Source organism: Monodon monoceros, unplaced genomic scaffold, assembly GCF_005190385.1.
Source record: "Monodon monoceros isolate NGI ecotype Baffin Bay Population unplaced genomic scaffold, NGI_Narwhal_1 Super_Scaffold_2, whole genome shotgun sequence".
Classification (NCBI taxonomy): Eukaryota; Metazoa; Chordata; class Mammalia; order Artiodactyla; family Monodontidae; genus Monodon; species Monodon monoceros.
In genome coordinates, this window is record NW_021703776.1 from 51,197,529 (window position 1) to 51,208,186 (window position 10,658).

General features: G+C 39.0%; 1 protein-coding gene across 1 annotated transcript in view; it reads right to left on the bottom strand.

The window, feature by feature from the left end:
- The window catches only part of CDK14 (cyclin dependent kinase 14), a 609,384-nt gene extending 604,290 nt beyond the window's left edge, over positions 1 to 5,094 (bottom strand). The window contains exon 1 of the mRNA XM_029234439.1: positions 4,991 to 5,094. The gene's annotated coding sequence lies outside the window, so the exon portion shown is untranslated. The remainder of the gene's footprint in view (positions 1 to 4,990) is intronic.
- Positions 5,095 to 10,658: the final 5,564 nt, after the last annotated feature.

Genomic DNA, 10,658 nt, shown 5'->3' on the forward strand with positions numbered 1-10,658 from the left:
AAAGAGGAAGAGAAGTTCAAGATGGAAAAAGAAATTGTAACAGTGTACCCATCTCTTTGGCAGCCAACAGAAGGTGGTGAGACTAGCAAGGATTTGAGTCCACCAGGACTGACTCAGAATTCTGACTCTGCCGGTATTAGTGATGTGACCATGGCATGATGCTTAACCCACCTCATCTGTATAATGGGCATAAAGCGATTTACCACATAGGGTTAAATTTCATAAATTTCAATGTAAAGTGCTTTGCATAGAGTCAAGCATAGCCATACATAAATAGTGGCTATTTTAATTATTATGTAGCTGTGGGCTTTGGAGAAACTTATCCTACTTAAGTCTCACTTTCCTCCTCCATAACACAGGAATAATAACATCAGCCTCCTAGGATTACTATGAGGATTAAATTGATAATAAACCTGAGAGCACTTATAACACAAAGAAGGCATTCAATAAATATTAGTTCTTTCCGCACCCCTTCCTTCTAGCTTCCTATTGATTTAGACAATCCTATGGTACACCTGATGGGATGTGATGAAAAAGAGTCTAATTCCAAATACCTGTTTCTAGAATAGTACATTACTTTTATTGTGTCTACTAATAAAAAGACTAAAACTGAAATGATTCTCTTTCTTGTTAAGAGACCAGGGTCTCATATTACAAATGACTCTATCCTTGTGGATATGACCTTTCTGTTTTACTAGCAAATCTCATTAATGACAAAATTATTTTCCTGAAGTTGTGGAAGATAAATATACTGCTGATCTTTGACCATGTAATCAATCCTCTCACAAAGAGGACCGCCTCACAAAGAAAAAATTCTTTCCAAGTGTTTCCTTTTCTCTCATGAGTGAAAGGACAAAGCATTTATTAATCTATGGGAATAAACACTGTTGATTAATGTGATTCACATATTTTGAATGGTACCAAGTATGCCCTCTCTTTGCAGCTTTGTGTACAAAACAAAGCCTGGTTTAAGATGAGCTAGGATGCCCGGGAGGGAGTTAGGGAACCAAGTTTCACTGAGCAGGCAGGAAATATGTCTAAAGCCACTTCCTCCATTTTAATCTGTGGGATAATTTGGTTCTTTTCAGAAATAATCTGAATAGTTGCTGTCCCTGTTGAAGAGAGGGGTGTAATGACTCTGAATAGTAGTCCAAATGCATAGGAAGGCCCTATATCAGCCAGGATCCCAGCAAGAAACAGATGGCACACTCCAAAGGAGTGAAAGAAGTATAGTTGAACCCGGATAATGGCTATGTGGGCATCTATTATACTAGTTTCTCTATATATGTTTATGTTTGAAATTGTCTACAGTAAAATATATGAAAACGGAGGCGTGTAAAAGAGGGACTGATGGGGCTTCCCTGGTGGCACAGTGGTTGAGAGTCCGCCTGCCGATGCAGGGGACACGGGTTCGTGTCCCATTCCAGGAAGATCCCACATGCCGCTGAGCAGCTGGGCCCGTGAGCCATGGCCACTGCGCCTGCGCGTCCGGAGTCTGTGCTCCACAACGGGAGAGGCCACAACAGTGAGAGGCCCGCGTACCACAAAAAAAAAAAAAAGAGGGAATGATGAAAGTGATTTACAAAGGTGTGGGCAGAGGTTAAAGGAAAACAAGGGAAGGCGATATCTCCCTCTTTTCCCTCCATACCCCTTCCCTCTCACCCGCACCGGACTGGCAAGAGTGGCAGGTGCTACCAGCCGCAGGCTTGAAGGAGCAAGGGAAAGGGACCAGCTCTGGGCACCCAAGGAGACCTGTAGCTGTAGAAAAGGGCCACCATCAGGAATTGTGGCCTTGGGTGGAGGAACGCAGACACCGTTAACCAAGTACATAAATTTGTGAAGCCCAGTGCAAACTGAAAAATCAAGAAAAAAATGTAATTAAAGGTCCTGAAATATAAAACTTTAGGTTTTCTTCCACAGTCTTTCTTTCCCTCTCACTTGACTGGTCATGTTTTAAATTTTTTCCATTTAACACCATTTAAAATAAAGAAAAGAATTAAAAGTTTAAATTATCAGCACTAACTTTACCACTTACATTGTGCAATGTCAGTTTTAAATGCAATATAAGAGCATTTAACTTGTATGCAGCAGAATCACCGAAATTATCCAATTCATATTTCAAAGTTCATACATAACATATGCATTTGTTTTCTTGCTGGAACAGTGGAAACACCCCTCAGAACTAACTCAACTATTCCATTTAACTTCTTTATACACACACATTGTACCAACCCTGTCTGCCTTTGGCTTACTAATGAGTAAAGAGGGACTGAAAGGAAAAGGAACTATGGATTGTCCTGTCCTCCCTTTCCTTCTATGGCATCATTTTTAGTGTAAGTGGTTGGCTAATATAGGGACGTAACATGAGTAAGAAAGGATATGATAGAGTTCCTTGGTTAGTTGGGTTTCTTTAGCATGCCACAGCCTTTTGTTTGTTTGTTTGTTCTGGTTCAAGAGGAAGGAGAGGCATTTCGGGCTGAATCAGTCGCAGAGGTTTACCTTGACCTTCCTCTGAGTCTCAATGAACTCCCAAGTGTCATGGGTGCACAGGAATGCTATGCCCGTGGAGCACTGGAAATGCTGTATGCAAATGGGGCAATCAGAAATGGCATAACGTGTATCACGTGTACCTCCTCTTTTGTAATCAGACTTTACTAACGAAACACACATTCAAAGATAAAATTAAGAATTTCAAAATGGTGTCAGCAAAGCATTAAATCAAATGCAGGACCCCTCTGAGTATGGGGCCCTATTGACTGCAGAGGTCACACACCCATGAAAGCTGCCCTGCTGCCAACCCATGGCCAGGCAAGGAAGAAGCCAGGAGAATTAATGTTCTTTCCTTCAGTCCTCCCACCTCCTGCACCACTTACAATAGGTCTTCGTACATGTGAGATATAACAGAAGATATACATATACTGGTCTGTACTCCTAGTTCATGGTACAGAGCTCCTAAAACACTTGTAATTTCCGAAGTGATAAGAGCTTAGGAGCATCTTTTGTTCTAAAATTTGGTCTTTGACCCCAGTTCCTGACACCGATCTCCTAAATCCTTTGGAATTTCCTGGATGATAGCAATGTCCTTTGTTCTAAGAAGGTGACTCTTTTTTTTTTTTAAACAACTCTGAATTTTTTTTAAATAAATTTATTTATTTATTTTTGGCTGCATTGGGTCTTCGTTGCTGTGCGTGGGCCTTTCTCTAGTTGTGGCAAGCGGGGGCCACTCTTCGTTGCAGTGCGTGGGCTTCTCATTGTCGTGGCTTCTCTTGTTGCGGAGCACGGGCTCTAGGTGCATGGGCTTCAGTAGTTGTGGCATGCAGGCTTAGTAGTTGTGGCTCGCGGGCTCTAGAGTGCAGGCTCAGTAGTTGTGGTGCACAGGCTTAGTTGCTCTGCGGCATGTGGGATCTTCCTGGACCAGGGCTCGAACCCGTGTCTCCAGCGTTGGCAGGAGGATTCTTAACCACTGCATCACCAGGGAAGCCCCTAATAAGTTGACTCTTGGTGGGCTCTTGGATGGGGTCTGGTCACCAGAAAGACCAAGCTATGATTAGAAGCTTGGAATTTTCAGCTCACCTCCCATTCTCTAGAGAGGGGAGAAGGGCTGGAAATGGAATTAATGGTCCATCATGCCTACATGATGGAGCCTCCATAAAAACCCCAAAATATGAGATTCTAGAGAGCTTCTATTCTAAGTTGTTGAATATGTGGAGGTGCTGGGAGAGTGGAGCATTGGGGGAGGGCATGGAAGCTCCGTTCCCCTTCCCACATGCTTTGCCCTTCATATCTCTTCCATCTGGATGTTCATCTGTATCCTTTATCATACCCTTTAATAAACTGGTAAACATAAGTTTTTCCCTGAGTTCTGTGAGCTATTTGAGCAAATAATCGAATCTAAGGAGGTCACGGGAATCTCTGATTTGTAGCCAAGTTGAACACAAGTTGTGGGTAACCTGGGGACCTACTACTTGCGATTGGCATCTAAAGTGGTGGGGAGGGGGGCAGTCTTGTAGGACTGAGTCCTTATCCTGTGGCATCTGATGCCATCTCCAGGTAGATAGTGTCAGAATTGAGTTACACTGTAGGACACCTAGCTGGTGTCTCAGAAAACCCACGTCTGGTGTCAGAAGCATTGTGAGTGTGGCAGTAGTGTGAGAACAAAACAGATATGCAGGAGAAGTGTAGGTTTTGCCTACACAGTACACAATTAGCGCTTGGTAAAAGTGAGAAATTATTATTATGCAATGGCTCGAAATATAGCACTTATACACATTTGGGCAATATTAAAGTTGTAACATTTCTGCAACAGATGAAGACTATGATCCATTCATTTTTACTATGTATAATTTTACAAAAACTATGATTATGAATGGGTGGATCTTTCCACGTTTAATCTCTAGCCAAAGATAAGTATTGTGAAGTTTTCATTAACAAAACACAGTCACTTCTGAACTTTTCTCACCAAAAAGCAGAGGTACACCTTACCTTTTTATACCTTGCAGATAAATTGTCCTACTCCACCATCCCCAAACATTGAGGAAAGATTTTTTTCTCTTTAACCTTGGTCAATTTATACACTAACATAAGGAGATTAGATGGAATACCAGATCCCATTGAGCAAGTAGCTAGGTGGGGCTCTTTTCTCTTTAAAGGCAACTTTAGATTAGAATCAAGTGTGAATAAAATAAACAGTTTAGAAAATGTTAGAGAGGTTTGGTCGTCAGTCTTTCTTACTTCTAGAGGTCAAGTTGAAATAAAATAGTAAGAGTCAGACTTTCTGGATTCCTGTGCATATCCAAGCAAGCCCATCACACAACCTCACTAATTTCCATGTCCTCATCAACAGAAGAATCATGTGGAAAGTGCTGCCCAGCCGCACTCCTAAGGTTCTTGTGAGGATTTTAAAAGATTTTTTGTTCGTTAAAACAAACCTGAGAAACAAAAGCACTCTACAAATGCAAAACAAAATTTATTCAAATAACTTTCTTCTTACCCAATTTCTTTTTTGCACATCATTCAACAGCAGGTAGACTGGCTTATCTGTCAGGAGCAACAGCCCTGAATTAATCCCATTCACGTCTTTGAAGTGTTCTTACCAATATCTGTAAGAAAAAAATCATACTTGATTAACCAAATAGTGTTCTTTAATGTTCATCATAAATAAATGGTGTCTGGTCAATAACAGGTTCTCAATAAAACTTTGTTGAATGAATTCGGAAGTTCTATAACGTAAAACATTTGACATGATTTTATTCCCAAGGCTGTTAAAAGTCAAAACAATGGCTAAAACAATTTAGTTACTAGGAAGACCTAATTTTCATGTAGAGAGAGTTGAATAATAACAAGAACCAGAGCCTTGCAGTAAACACTCTTCTTCTGGCCAACTTGATCACTGTGGTGACTGTCCAGCATGAATGTGTAATAGCAACACATTTATTTAGTATTTCTGTTTAAAAAAACAGTGAATGGTAAAAGTAAAAATCTGAAATGGTATCAAACTCTTAATTGAAACATATTACAGCATAACGTTGGCAAAAAAAATGCACGTGGATTTCATAAACTCTGTGAATAAGCAGGACATTTGTAATGTGAACAGTGGAAGAAGAAGGGAGAAAAGGGTCAACGGAGTCATTATAGATTCAAGATATTGGTAAATGCTGTCTATAATTCATAAAGAAGGCTGAGAAAGGAAAATGGATTCTTTGTGTTTTGTTTCTTTGGTTTTTTAACATCATATTAGCAGAGACTTTCTACCATCTGTCTTTCTTCAATATTTTGCTATTTGTTAGCATTTTTCTTTCTTTAAACAGTTTTATTGAGATACCATTCTCACATACCACATAATTCACCCATTTAGAGTGTACAGTCCAATGGTTTTTAGTATATTCACAAGATTGTACAACCACTACCACCATTTAATTCCAGAACATTTTCATCACCCCTAAAGAAGCCCCTACCTATTAGCAGTCACTCCCCATTTCCACCCCTTCCCCCAGGACAACCATTAGTTTACTCTCTTACCTCTATAAATTTGCCTATTCTGGACATTTCACACAGATGGAATCATACAATATGTGGTCTTTTGTGATTGGCTTCTTTCACTTAGATAATGTTTTCAAGGTTCATTCTGTTGCAGGATGTATCTGTGTTTCATTTCTCTTTGTTGCTGAGTAATATTCCATTGTGTGGAAATACCACATTTTATTAATTCTTTCATCAAGTGATAGACATTTGGGTTGTTTTCATTTTAAAGCTGTTTTGAATAATACTGCTGTGAACCTTCGTGTGCAAGTTTTTGGGAGTATACATCTAAGAGTGGAATGGCTGGGTCATATAGCAGCACTGTGCCAACTTTTTAAATCAACTTTTAAAAATTTGAGATACAATTCACATACCACAAAATCCACCATTTTAAAGTGCACACTTTACTGGGTTTTAGTATATACACAAGGCTATGCAACCATCATCAACATCTAATTCTAGAAAAATTTCACCACTGCAAATAGAAACCCTGTACACATTACCCTTGAATTAACCTTGGATCGGTAAGCCTAGATGCCTCTGCTCTTTCTTTTGCCTTGGAAAAATGATTTAAAACACATTGTCATTTTTAATAAAATCAAAATTTCAAGTGGGTATTTGAAAAATAAGCACATTGACTTTCTAAAATAATGGGTTGGGCTTCCCTGGTGGCGCAGTGGTTGAGAGTCCGCCTGCCGATGCAGGGGACACGGGTTCGTGCCCCGGTCGGAGAAGATCCCACATGCCGTGGAGCGGCTGGTCCCGTGAGCCATGGCCGCTGAGCCTGCGGTCCGAAGCCTGTGCTCCGCAATGGGAGAGGCCACAACAGTGAGAGGCCCGCGTAAAAAAAATACACAAAAAAATAAATAAATAAAATAAAATAAAATAATGGGTTTATTGAGATGTAATTCACATACCATAAAATTCATACGTTTAAAGTGTACAATTTAGTGGTTTATAGTATATTCACAAAGTTGTGCAATCATTACCACTGTCTAATTCCAGAACATTTTCATCGTGCCAAAAAGAAACCCTTTACCCACTACCAGTCATTCCCCATTCTCCCCTTCCCCTAGCCTCTGGCAACCACTAATTTACTCTCTGTCTCTGTAGATTTTCCTATTCTGGACTATGTTTAACTTTCTGAAGTGTAAAAAAAAATTCTTATACCATTGTCCATTAACCATTTCTTTGAAGCATAAATCATTCGGTTACACACACGTGCATTCACACATACACACGCACACACACCTATTGTTTTTGTCACTACTGACATTTTCACACCTCCATGCCACTTTGTTGTACTCACAGGTGAGCTCAGCACCTGTTAAAATACCAAAGTGGGGAAAATACAAGCACCATATGGCAAATTATTGGTATCCTCAACAGAGAGATTTACTCATCTCTCCAGTGATCATATAATTACAAACTAAAACAAGATAATTTTTCTTTTTTAATATATTTATTTTTGGCTGTGTTGGGTCTTCGTTGCTGTGCGCGGGCTTTCTCTAGTTGTGGTGAGCGGGGGCTACTCTTTGTTGCGGTGCGCAGGCTCCTCATTGTGGTGGCTTCTCTTGTTGCGGAGCATGGACTCTAGGTGCACGGGCTTCAGTAGTTGTGGCATGTGGGCTCAGTAGTTGTGGTTCGTGGGCTCTAGAGTGCAGGCTCAGTAGCTGTGGTGCATGGGCTTAGTTGCTCCGCGGCATGTGGGATCTTCCGGGAGCAGGGCTCGAACCCATGTCTCCTGCATTGGCAGGCGGATTCTTAACCACTGCACCACCAGGGAAGTCCAAAGCAAGATAATTTTTAAATCAAAAATACCTCTTCCAGAAGAGAATCTAAACACTATAATACCCAGAATTGCTGAGGATGTAAACAAAGAGGCACTCTCATACACTGTCAATTGGAATTTAAAGTTTTATAACACTTCTCAAGCCCAATTTGGCCACGTGTGTCAAAAACCTTTAACATATGTGTCTTTTTGACCCAGAAATTCCACTTTAAGGAATTTATTATTAGGAAATTATCTTAGGAACCCTTAAAGACATGTGTGTGTGTGTGTGTGTGTGTGTGTGTAGGGTTGTTCATTATCTCATTGATATTTAAAATATCAGAAAACAGGAAAAAATTCTAAATATTTTTTAAGAGAAAGAGGTTAGTTACTTAGCTTACCAAAGAGCCATATGATCAATTACCAAGCTGCTGATAAAAATTATATTGAGGACCAGTGATAAACAGTGGATTTTAAATAAAAACCACATCATCATTTACATTAGCACCCCGCAAAATGAAATACTTAGGTATAAATCTAACAAAATATGTACAAGAGCTATTTAAGAATAACTCCCAAACTCTAATGAATGAAATCAAATAAGTGGAGAGATAGTCTGTGTTCCTGAATAGGAAGAGTCAGTATCATCAAGATGTCAGTTCTTCCCAACTTGATTTATAGATTCATTGCAATCCCAATCAAAATCCCAACAAGTTCATTTGTGGACATTGGCAAACAGATTCTAAAGTTTATATGCAGAGGGAAAAGGTACAGAATAGCCAACACAGTATTGAAGAACAAAGTTGGAGGACTAATACTATAGATTTCAAAACTTACTACAGTAAAGCTACAGTAATTAAGACTGTGAAATTGGCAAAAGAACAGACAAATAGATCAGCAGAACAGAATAGACAGTCCAGAAATAGACTCACATAAATATAGTCAACTGATCTTTGACAAAGAAGCAAAGGCAATACAATAGAGCAAAGACAGTCACTTCGACAAATGGTGCTGGAACAACTAGACATCCACACACAAAAAATGAATCAAGACATAGACTTTAGGCCCTTCACAAAAATTAATTCAAAATGGATCATCGACCTAAACATAAAATGCAAAATTATAAACTCCTATAAGATAACATAGGAGAAAACCTAGGTGACTTTTTTGATACACAAAAGGCACAATCCATTAAAGAAATAATACTGGATTTCATTAAAATTAAAAACATTTGCTCTGTGAAAAATGATGTCAAGATAATGAGAAACAAGCCACAGACAAGAGAAAATATTTATGAAAGACACATCTGATAAAGAACTGTTATACAAAATATACAAAGAATTCTTAAAATACAACAATAAGAAAACAAACAACCCAGTTAAAAAATGGGCCGAAGAATTTAACAGACACCTTGCCAGAGAAGATATACAGATGGCAAATAAGCTATGAAAAGATGCTTCACATCATATGTCATTAGGGAAATGCAAATTAAAACAACAACGAGATAGCACTATGCATCTATTTAGAGTGGCCAGAATGTGGAACACTTACAACGCCAAATGCTGGCAAGAATGTGAAGCAACAGGAACACTCATTCATTGCTGGTGGGAATGCAAAATGGTACAGCCACTTTGGAAGACAGTTTGGTGGATTCTTACAGAAGTAAACCGACTCCTACTATATCATCCATCAATCAAGCTCCTTGGTGTTTATCCAAAGGAGTTGAAAGTAAATGTCCATACAAAAACCTACACATGGATGTTTATAGCAGCTTTACTCATAATTGCCCAAACTTGGAAGCTACCAAGATGTCCTTCAGCATGTGAATGGATAAATAAACTGTGGTACATCCAGACAATCGAATAGTATTCTGCAATAAAAAGAAGTGAGCTATCAAGCCACGAAAAGACATGGAGGAACCTTAAATGTATATTACTAAGTTAAATTAACCATATAAGTTAACTATTTATATTTGTTCTCTATGTAATATTGTATTTTAATTTTTAAAATATTATGCAACTTAGCAATAAATATTTTTATAGTTAAAAAAAGGCCACAAAAGTGGCAATGAATTTTTTTTTAACTCTGAAATATTACAAGATAAATAACATAAATCTTGTGAAAGAGGAAAGGCTTCATCTTTCACTTTGTCAAAAAGTAGTTGCTAAAAAGCAACCAGAGGTTTCAGGAGGGAAAAAAAGCGAAACAAGTCCTTATGTACCCTTTTGCCATGGCATTGGCCAACAGGAAGAACTGAGGAAGGCTGTCAGTCTTTTTAAAACGACGCAGCCCCCGCGGTAAAGACTATTCAAGCGAATTTATGTGTTCTTGAAGGAAGTCTTTGAACTAGGGATCCTTCCCTGAGAAAGTCCCTTTTTCAATTACCAAATAGAAAGGAACCCTTTCTGAAGATTGTCTTGGAGGATTAGATGTCTGTGGGGAGGGATGGATGGATGGATGGATGGATGGATGGATGAATTGATAGGTGGATGGATGGGCAGATGGACAAGTGGACAGATGGATGGATGGAGGGATAGACAGATGGACAGATGGATGGACACAGGGATAGATGGATGATGAATGGATGGGTGGATAGATGGGTGGATGGGTGAATAGAAAGCATAGCTGTTGACTACATGAAAACATGCAATAGTCCCTAGAAATGTTAATTCCTTAAGAATTTACAGTTAATTACATAATTAAATCAACAAATAATTATTGAAAGCCGACTGCTGGACACTGCATTTGGCAAGGTCCCTGAAGTACATGTCCTTGACCTCATGAAGCATTCAAACTAGAGGCAGAGACAAAGAGCATGCAAATTAATACATCAATTATTAAAAATTATGAAAAGTACTTTCAAGAGAAT